This window comes from Leopardus geoffroyi, chromosome C3 (genome assembly GCF_018350155.1).
Source record: "Leopardus geoffroyi isolate Oge1 chromosome C3, O.geoffroyi_Oge1_pat1.0, whole genome shotgun sequence".
NCBI lineage: Eukaryota > Metazoa > Chordata > Mammalia > Carnivora > Felidae > Leopardus > Leopardus geoffroyi.
Window position 1 is genome coordinate 143,049,510 of NC_059338.1, and position 11,030 is coordinate 143,060,539.

The 11,030-nt window shown below is 40.9% G+C and overlaps 1 long non-coding RNA gene across 1 annotated transcript; it reads right to left on the reverse strand.

Annotated features, from left to right (window-relative positions):
- Positions 1-514: 514 nt before the first annotated feature.
- LOC123585042 lies at positions 515-8,612 on the reverse strand. The gene is made up of 3 exons (XR_006705867.1): positions 8,404-8,612; positions 4,910-5,054; positions 515-671 (listed from the first exon to the last, which is right to left on the reverse strand). It is a non-coding gene; the product is annotated as an uncharacterized LOC123585042 (long non-coding RNA).
- Between the last annotated feature and the right edge of the window lie 2,418 nt (positions 8,613-11,030).

Consider the following 11,030-nt stretch of genomic DNA (forward strand, 5'->3'; position numbering starts at 1 on the left):
AGACTGTTTTGTGTAAGAAATAATGGGGAAGTCATGTTTTAATCATAAGGAAAGAACATGAATTAAGCTACAACAGTGGTTTCCAAAATATTTTCGGTCAGGTAGCCTTATCAATAAAAAAGATTTGAGAAAAAAATATTTAAGCATTGGCCCTTAGTATGCCTATGGATACATTATTTATAAGTTATATACATAGAACTAAGTATGGAGATGAAGAAGTTATTTACAAATTACATACATATACCATTGTACTGATATAGTATCTACCTAATAAAACACACACAAAATTGAAAGTTTAGAAGGATGGCGTTCAAAGTATCTCTCCAGAGGATTCTTACCAATTACAGAGTATAAAATAGTAAGTTTAAGGTGGAGAAACCTGGCAGACACCATCTTAAAAATATGATTAAAACCAGACCGCTAGTAATTGGTAGAGACGCATCAGTATCAGATGCCTTCTGATAAGACGCATCGAGAAAGGAACAGTATCCCTTATGTGGCATTCCTGCTAAAAATGCATCCCCCGATTTTAGTTATGAGGAAACATCACACAAACTCAAATTAAAGAACATTTTGCAAAATACCTGGCCGGTACAATTCTTGAAAGAGTCCGAGTATTTCCCAGATTGGAGATGAATAAGGAGAAATGAATGTGGATCCTGGATTGGGTCCTGGACCAGAGAAAGAACATTGATGGGACAGTCTGAAACATTTGAATAGGGTTTTAGAGGCATTAATAGTATTGTGTCTGTATTAGTATCAATGATACTAATACAATATTAGTATTAGATCAATATGAACCTGGTTGGGTTCCTTATTTAATATGTTAACTGTTCCTTACTTAATATGTAATATGTTAATATGTAACTGGTCCTTATTTAATATGTTAACCTTTGGGGAAGCTAGGGAAAGGGTATATAAGATTTCTTAATGCCATTTTTCAATTTTCCCAAATAAAAAATACAAAAAAGGATATGACCTTTAAGACGTAGATATAGAAGTTCTTGGCAATGTAAAAAAAGGAAAAAGGACAAAGAAGGAGGAGGAGGAGGAGGAGGAGGAGGAACAGGAGAAGGAGAAGGAGAAGAAGGAGGAGGAAAAGGAGGAAGGGGAGGGGGAGGAAAAGGAGGGGGAGGAAGAGGAGGGGGAGGAGAAGAAGGAGGAGAAGGAGGAAAAGAAGAAGAAAAGGAAGAAGAAGGAGGAAGAGCAGAGGGGAGGAGGGAGGAGGAGGAGAAGAAGGAGGAAAAAGAGAAGGAGAAGGAGGAGTGGGGGAGAGGAGGAAAAGGAGAAGGAGAAGAAGAAAAAGTTGTTCTTGGCAACGTATTATTGCCTGAAACCCATAGATTGACGTTTTTAAATCCTGGTCCTTAGTATTTGTAGAATTCCTATTGGGAGACCTGATGAAGGCTCAGAAGAAAGCCGGCCAGGATTTGAAGGAGGCAAATGCGATTGTTTTAGAAACTCTCTTAAATTAATGTTACTTTTCAGAACAGCAGTTTTGTACGTGTTTTTAAAAATGATACTTAACTTCTTGCCTAAGAAGTTACACTTCTAGGTAGTCAACAGCAATCCATAATCAGAAATGGGGACGAAAGCATGCAAAGACATTATCGAGGCATTCTCTGTGAGATTGAATAATTGGAACCAATTTAGATATCCCAGAGTAGTTAAATGTATAGTAAATCCATATGATGGGATTCTTTGTAGCCACTAGAGTCACACGTTCTAGTATTTGCTAGTACAGCAGAATGTCAATAATCTTAAGTGGAACAAACAATACAAAGTTTGACATGCAGTTTTATTCCAATTATGAGTGCAGGTGGTATATGTACCCAATATTGTCGTTGTAGTGGAAAAAATAAGATGAGCAGTTCAGAATTTTTAAAAATATAGAAACAGGTAATCATCTGTGCTTGGGGTTCTGAGGAAATATTCTGGGCAGGTGTTATCAAGTCTAAGGGTGATTAGGAGTCTAATTTCCTACCCTAGGCTAGGTGAGGGTGGGGCCTATATTAATGTAATCTCTTTGAATCTTCTTAAAATTAAGCCTTGTTTTAAAGAAGGTAAGAAATACAAGATACGAGCTAGTGCAAGAGTAGGAGAAGACAAACACAAATATTTTGTGGGGTTTGGTAACGTTGGTATCACTCTCACAATTTGTACTTTTGTTCTCCTTCGCCAGTTCTCCATAGTGATTAACAACAAAAACCTAAAAACACAAATGGTCGGTGTGCCTATCTTCAGTATCAGGAAGGAAAGACTGAGCTGGGGAGACTGTCTCCTTTCCCACAACCAGGCTGGGGAGTTCACCGAAAATCCAAGCGGGTCAGGCAGCTTCAAAGAGGAGACAAAGGACAGCAGGGCCCCTGGGTCATACCACAAGGAGGAGATTTGGAGCACAGGAAGCCCTAACCATGAGCAAGAATCCTGGGACTGAGCAACAACTTAAGGATAATAAGAAACGGGAGACAGCAAGAGAGAAAACAATTCTGCACCGGTAAATGCTCTTCTCCCACCCCACCCCAACTAAACTTCAGCCCTTTCGTGTTATCACCGTGGATAGACATGTATTGTATGCCTGCTGTTAGTTCCACCATAAATACAAACGCATTTATTGAGCACCAACTACAGGTGAAAACCTTAAGGGTATAATTCTCAAATGAATCAAAGTGGGCATTAATATGGGTCTTCCCATAAATTTGTTCACCTGTACCTGTACTCTGTCTGCTCCTAGGTCCCCGCATCCTTCATGGAGACACCTGTCATCTTTGACCACTCCCTGTCTGCTTCCCTGTCGAGTATGACACTTCAGGTACCTCTTTACCCTTGGTCTTGACACCTTGATCCATTTCATGGTGCCTATTGGCTCTCGCTCAACCCGAGACAGACTTCCCAGATCTGACCGCGTGATCCTGTCACTGTCTAGGGATGGAAGGAGAAAGAGAGGAAAGGGGAAATGAAGACACTAGTTACGACATCCCTTTCCACAGTAAACGCTTAAATCCTGGGGAAGGAAGAAGTGAGAGGTATCCAGCGGCCCCACTGTATTTCTGAAGTGATGGTAATTTCATCCTTCTGCCACTTCTTTCCTCTGGTGCCCTGCATCCTTTATCACTTATCCTTCTATGTGTATAGCATCAGCCTCTCCTAACTTCTACACTCTTGGTTCCGTGAACTACTGGATATTTCCACCTGTAAGTCTCAAGGGCACCCCCAAGTTGTGCAATTCCCCAACCTGCTCCCTTTCTTTATCTTCACCAGAGCCAGGGCCAGAAGGTTGTCCCAGACTCTTTTCCCTCAGCTGATCAACCCAGATGGCTATCAATTGTCAACAGTCCCATCAGTTCTACCCAGATTACCTCGCTCATATCGACTCCCTCCTCTGCCACCTGATGACTCCTGCTCAGGCCTTCACTATCTCTCACTCAGACTCTTGCAATCAGATTTGTGCTGATCTCCCTGCTTCTGGTACTCCGTATCTACTCTATCTCTTGCGACCTAATCCTTTCTCTCCCTCTCTCTCTCTCTCTCTCTCTCACACACACACACACACCCTCTCAAATCTATTCTCGCTGATACAGCAGCTGGGATTATATTCCTAAACTTCAGATAGGACCATTTCACACCCCTGCTTGAATCCCTGCCATGGTTTCTTACCTGCTTAACCAAAGTCCCGACAAGTGAGCCCGGACTCCAGCCTAGCTCCTGCCTGCCTCTCCAGCCTCTTTGTACCGCTCTCAGCACTCAATAACCTGTGAGCCATAGATTCAGAGCAGGGTGTACCTTCCCTTTCCTTAGAAAAGCCAAGCTAACTTACCCCTCCCCCCCACCACCCATCCAATCCAATCCACCTGGCAAACTTTCACTCATCCCCCATGATTTAAAGCAAATGTTCCACAAGAAGCAATACGTGTTGGCGAAGATGTGGGGGGAAAAAGAACCCTTGTGGCCTGTTGGTGGGAATGCAAACTGGTGCAGCCACTGTGAAAAACAGTATGGAGGTCCCCCCCCCCGATAAGGAAAATAGAACTACCCTATGATCCAGTCACTCCACTCTGGGTATTTACCCCAAAAATACAAAAACACTAACTCATAAAGATATAGGCACCCTATGTTTACTGCAACACTGCTTACCAAAGAAGCTCCAGTATCCATTGATGGATGAATGGATAAAGAAGATGTGTATATATACATAATGGAATATGATTCCGCCATCAGAAAGAATGCAGTCTTGCTTTTGCAATAACATGGATAGAGCTAGAGAGTGAAATACGTCAGTCAGAGAAAGACAAGTACCATGTGATTTCACTCATGTGGAATTTAAGAAACAAAAATAAACAAAGAAAAAAATGAGACAAACCAAATAATAAAGAAACATAAACAAACAAACAAACATATTAAAAAAGAAAGACAGGAGGGAAGCAAGCAGTGGCAAAGGAAGAGGAAATCTAAAGAGGTACACACACTCCAGACGAAGGAGGACAGGAGGTTCTGCACAAAGAGAGAGAGAGAAGAAAGAGAGAGAGGGAGGAAAGGTGGGATGGAAAAAGAAAGGAAAAGAAAAGAAACGGAAGGAAAGGAGAAGAGAGGAGGGGAAAAGGAGAGGAAAAACTATTCAGGAACTACTCAACAGGCAGCAGAACTGTAAGAACCTGACAAAACACCCTAAATCTTTGTCCCTACACCTGTTCTTCTGACCAGTTTTTTATTCTTAGCTTCCGTTTTTTTTTAGTTTATTTATTTATTTTGAGGGACGGGCAGAGAGAACGGGAAGAAGAGAATCCCAGGTAGGCTCTGTGCTCTCTCGAAGCTGGGGCTCGAACCCACAAACCACAAGATCGTGACCTGAGCCAAAACCAAGTCTGACGCTTAACTGACTGAGCCACCCAACTTCCCCTCGTATTCTTACCTTCTATCTGTTTCTCTTGGAACGATTAGCAGACAGCCTTGACAACAAAGAGTCTATCGGGGGAGCTAGCAAGGAAGGAGAGATCGAAGCTTTCTGTCCCATCCCCCTGGAAGAAGCACACCAGGTGCAGTGCATGGTAGCAGACCTGGAGAGAGGAGAGTGACAGAATCCCTGAGCACTGCAGAGGGCGAGAAGAGACCCCGACTAGAAAGATCCCTTATTTCCCACAACTACTCTGTGCAACATACTAGTGCCTGCGGTAGATACACAAGACAGACACTTCTCAGTCTGTTATCGGAAGACGTGGATGAAGACTAAAGAATTTGGAGAAAGGAACAGTTAATTGTGTCTGAAGAATCTTATAAAACTTCTTAGAAGAAGGGTCCTTGGAGCTGGAGAATAAGGGAAGGATTTCGACAGGCGCCTATGGAAAAGGGACCCTTCCAGAGTTGCTCGGAGACCAGGAACCTAGACAACGTCCCCTGCTGTGTACATCTCCAGCAATACCGACACCAGGGTCTGCTCATTGGTCATTTTAATATCTCTATTCTTAGACCATACATTTAAATACATCTTTCTCAGTAGAAGAATGCAGAATCAGTGTCCTCACGGTTACCATTTTGCAGCGAAGTTCCTAGAATGGTTATTTGCTTACTAACTGTGGATGCTAGGGACAATGAGATAAAAATGATCCTTTTGACGACACTATCAACTTAATTTCCCTTGAAGAAGAAAGAGTTTGGGTTGCTTCTCGCTTTGTTGTTCGTGTGTTTTGAGGAATGCCTGAATAAGAGTAAAAAGGTATACTTGCAATGACCCACGTGAGATCAACACCTGTCGTTCTCAACAAAAGCTCTCTTTTCTGTTGTCATGAACTCTTCTAGAAGAGCTGAGGGTGGAAAATTTAACAGTTGACAATTCAGGGTTGGCCTTCAGGGTTTAGATGCCACAGGCATGCCAGAATCTCCTAGGAGAGCAGGTAAGGAGGTAGCTTAGCATCTTGCCATTAAACTGAACTTTTAAATGAGTCACTTATATACATATATATATGTGTATATATATATATACACGTGTGTGTGTGTGTGTGTGTGTGTGTGTATACTGGGTTTATTTTACTGTAAAACGTCAGAATGATCAAAATAGCAACAAATTTAGATGACAAAAACTTGAGTAGAAGACAGAGTTAGTTATCAAAGGCAGACAAAAACAAAGATCATAACTAATTTGTAAATTGAACTGAAAGTAAACCAAGTAAATTAAGAAATGCAATTTAAATGTTCCCATAATTCAATATAAGTCACAAAATGTGTGTGCCTTTCAAATTAAGTCCATACTCACTAAGAAATAGCTCCGTTTTAATCCTTTGTGAAAGCAAACAATTCATTTCACAGAAAATTCTCAACCTTCTGCAGGGAGAAAAAAAACTAAGATTTCTAAACTATAATTCAGTGGCCTATTTAAAGGTTCTGGCAGGTGAGTGACACTTCGTAGAAATTTTGAGAGGCTATGCCTGCAGCAATGAAGAAGAGAACTCACAATTCAGAGCATCAGTTATTGGCCAAGTGTTTCACTTTTTAATCTTACCTTACTGAATCCTCATCAGTACCTTTAAAATAGAGACACATTCATCACATCAGTATATATTGTAACATTAATTTATTATTATTTTTCTGTGATTGTTGTTACTACTAATACAGTGGGGCACGTTTGACTTTCCAGTTTTTGGTCAATACATAAGAAAGAAATTAAGCCAAAATTACCCTCATAAAGTCACCTAAACACACTTTATATATATACAAAGTTATGTGTGTGTGTGTGTGTGTGTGTGTGTGAGTGTGTGTATATGGGGAATTTTGGTATATATAGATATATAGATATAGATATAGATATAGATAAATAGATATATAAGTATATATAATTATATATGTTATATAATTATATATATATATATATATATATATATAATTTTGAGAGAGAGAGGGAGAACATGAGTGAGGGAGGGGCAGAGGGAGAGGGAGAGAGAATAATAAGGAGGCTCCATACCTAGCGTGGAGCCCGACACAAGGCTAGATCTCAAGACTGTGAGAGCATGACCTGAGCGGAAACGAAGAGTCAGACGTTCAATCAACTGAGCTGCCCAGGACCCCCACTTAAACACTTTAATGTGTAAGGATAAACACTTAGGAACTCCAACCATTTATTAACTTCTTATCTCTCTGCTTTTGGTCTCTGCACTCCTTTCCCTGCTGCAGATCACTCCCTTCCCCTTCCGGCTTCCCTTTCCCTCTTCTTTTCCCCCACTCCCTCTCCCTCTCCCTCTCCGTAGCTGCTTTTAGGAAAGTTAAGTGTGCACAATGAAGCAAGTGCTTTATCATTCACCGTGCCTCTAGTACCCGCCAGGAACTGTGCTAAGTTCTTTGGATACATATTATTTCCAATGCATAAAGAAATTTGAAAAATATAGAACTTCATCACTATTTTACATGAGAGGAAATAAAGCTCAGTCACAGAGTTTAAGAAATGTGTCCAAGATCACGAAAGTGGTAAGTCCTGACCCAATTTTTTCTGAAGACAAAACAATATTATATCTTATATAATACGCTGTGATACCTCCTAGTCAAATGTGTTGGTTGGTGTGGTGACAGATATTGAGACAAATTCCCTTCATACACTTCAGAACCTTAGTTTCTGGGGCCAAAAGTTGGAACGTGAAGTCTCCAGTCTTCAAATGAACAAAACCTGCAATTTGGGTAGATGGCCACTAGGTGGCAGGTGTTCAATGGTTACTTTGTGATCCAAAAGGCAATGACTACTGTATGCGTGCCTGAGAGTCTCCATCACTTACTAACAGTGTATCTTACAAGTCTGATAAGCACTCCTCGCCCTGACTGCCCTGCCTGAAAATGAAATAACATTAGTAAAGATTTCATAAATTGGGTCTGAGGATTAAATGAAATAATGGGACAGAACAGGCATTCACTGCACATTAACCTCTTGGAATGCTTGATCTCCTCTCTTAATCCGATAGCTTCTATGGTATTCTAGACTGTTCTTTTACAACGAGGAGTACACTTCAGTCCTTTCTGTTCCTCTGATACACCACCTCTTGTTTGCCAGCCCATAAAATCCGCCCCTCCCAGTAGGGTCTCACATTTTGCTGCCCCCATGCCAATTTTGGAGCTTCGGGGGGATATCTAACTAGTACAAAGGCGTGTAGTTAGTAAGAGATGAGCTTAGATGCAAATGAGGCGACTGACTGCACAGCCTGGGCTCTTAACCACATATCAGTGGTTATTAACCTTGACTTTATATCATACTAACTTGAACATTTCTTGGAAGCACTGGAGCCTTTCCATGCCCACGGAATTAGAATCTAAGCATGTTCAGTTCCACAGGCCATTGGCTTATATCCACGGACTTGCGATCAATCGCGTGACACTTTTCTGACCCCCCCCCCCCACTCATAGCAACGAACTTGGGGCCCAATTCCATACCTTTCTCACTAGTCCTGAAATGTTCTCTCTCCTCAAAATGAATTCTAAATGTTCAGGGAGTTTGTACTCAACCTCTCAAAGCACCTCTTGCCGCTTATCTGACAAAACCCGCCTCACTCCCTCTCTCGCTGTTATAACAGGAATAACTGCCAGGGAGCAAGATAAAGAAACAGTTTCTCTTCTGTGGTTTCCTGTTTCTAGTTCCACTGCATCTTTTTTTCTGCTACTCTGTCCTTTTGCCACTTGAAAGAAGTAAGAAGAGAAAAAAAAAACATAAGTGATAGAGGAGCATAATCCCATCGAGACCCTAAAGTGGCCAGGGGCTGAGTATTTGGAAGAGGACGCAATTCTATATTTTCATGTTAAAGAAATGTCAAGATGCCTTTTACCATTTAAATCTGTAGCTGGATGTAGCTTACTTAATTTAATGATAACAATGATTAAAATTAGCCAGTTGGCTCAACCAGTTCGCTTCATCAACACTCAGTAGACTGTTCTTTTTCTGCCTTAGTTAGCAAAGTATTAAACAATATTTCTGTTCTCAGCAAATCTAAAGATCGAGGGCGTAGCCCTGCCTCAATGCACACTATCACATGCTCTTTGCTCAATGTTCTTATTGTCTCTGTACTTTTAAATTTCTCCTCTGAAATATTGAATGATCATACTAGATGACTTCTGCAGTCATATTCAATTCTAAAATGCTATGATTTTATCTCCCTATAAGACTATTAACAGTGTCCTTAATATAATTATTTTTCCCTTCAAATGTTTGCACAAGTACAGAAGGGAGAGGAGCTGATTTGTCAGGAGCTTTTGATGGAAAACACTTGGGTTTTTAGAAGATTATGAGCTCAGTTAGCAAATGCTGAAAAGAACAGGGTATTCTAGGCTACATCATAGAAGTAGGGATTTCAGATTAAAGGAGGTGAAAGACCCCCTCATACTCTTTGTTATTCGGATGCCATTTGGATACACATGTTCAGTTCTGACCAGTGTAACCTTAGGAGAGACACTGGCAAGAGACAGCCCATCCCAAGAGAGCAACCTGGATATCAGGAGCAGCTGAAGAAGCCCAGAATGTGTGATTTCAAAACCCAGCATGCCACATACATGAATAGTCTCCATGTAGCTGCGTATATGAATAGTCTCCATGTAAAATTCAATTCATTCCATGATGTTCCAGAAAGCAGAACCAAACGTAAGCGTTGAAAATTACAGAGAGACAGTTGTAACTCGTATAGTGAAAATTTCATTCTCCCGGTAACAGTTACTCAAAAAGAAAGTAGATTTCCTTGAAAATAATTCCCTATCACTAGCCACAGACAAGCAGGGGCTGTATGGTCAACTATCATGGATTTTGCTACCTAGGTGTCTCCATTCGGTCCGAGCTCAAGTAAAGGATGTCTGTGGTCCCTGTCAAATCCAGACTCCCTAAAACTGCAAGTATATTACTTCCCAGCCACTGTGCAGCCAAAAGGATATTTGGGTCAATTCTTTTGAGGCATTGAAGAGAGCAGATGACAAGTAGAAAAATAACTTATCTTTCCTTTTTTGTTCTAAAGAGTTTATAATGAATATCCACCCAGTCTGAATAGGTAAAGCCGGCCCATTAATTTCTATCCAGTTCTAAATTTCTCAAAACCGTGTCCATGAACAGAAGATCGTGGTGCATTTCTTCCATCAATCACCTGCTTCTTTTCCATGCTTGCATCTAACGTGGTCTTGACTCTGATCGTTTTTAAATTTTCATCAGGATTATATCTATAGAAAGTCATTTTAGGTTTTTATAATGAAATTAGGATCCTTTAAAAAGCAAGAATTACTGTGCTGCGAAGCTACCCCATAAACCAGATTCTCGGATATTATATTTCAAGGGCAATCCATGAGACTATGGAAAAATAAAGGTCAATTTGAATATTTACATTAAATGAGGCAGGAGGTTAGAACAAATGGGCATCTGCTGGAGAGATAGATGATCTCTCATTATTCACACTGGCATCCAATTCATTCAGTGTGATTTGGCCTCCAGTTAGCCAAAGAATTCCAGATCATATCAAAATCTCTTTCATGTAGCTTAAAAACATTTGCCTGCTCTCAAGATGTTACAGGCACTCCTGCTTTTACATCAAACCAAGGGCCACCCCGGTTACATTCCCCTAGGCAGCTAATGTACTCAACGTTGTTTGTGAATCACGGCTTCCAAAAGACAAAGACAGAAACTGACATGCTTTCAGAACATAAATTAAGAACGTAAACGCTCTTTTCAACAGTTAATAAGGCTAAGAGAGAAAAATGCTTTTCCCTTGTAGAGTAGAAAGAATCAGAATGCTAAACGAAAGCACACATTAGGCTTTCCTGGGTTTGAACACTGCTGGGTTAGTAGTAGAACACCTCTGGGTTGACTAGAGGAGAGGCAGCCTGTTAGGAGAGGAGAGGAGAGGAAGAGTCCCCAAGGCAGGGTTAATCCTGATGAGTGCTTCAGGTCACTGCGGCAGGAAGTTCAGTGCAGGCAGAAACACAAAACAAGGAGGAGACGATTATATTTATTTTTTGAAAAAGGTATTGCCACTGGATCCCAGATAAAGGTGTGAAAAGGAAAGTCATTTGCATGCGTTCCAATAATTGTA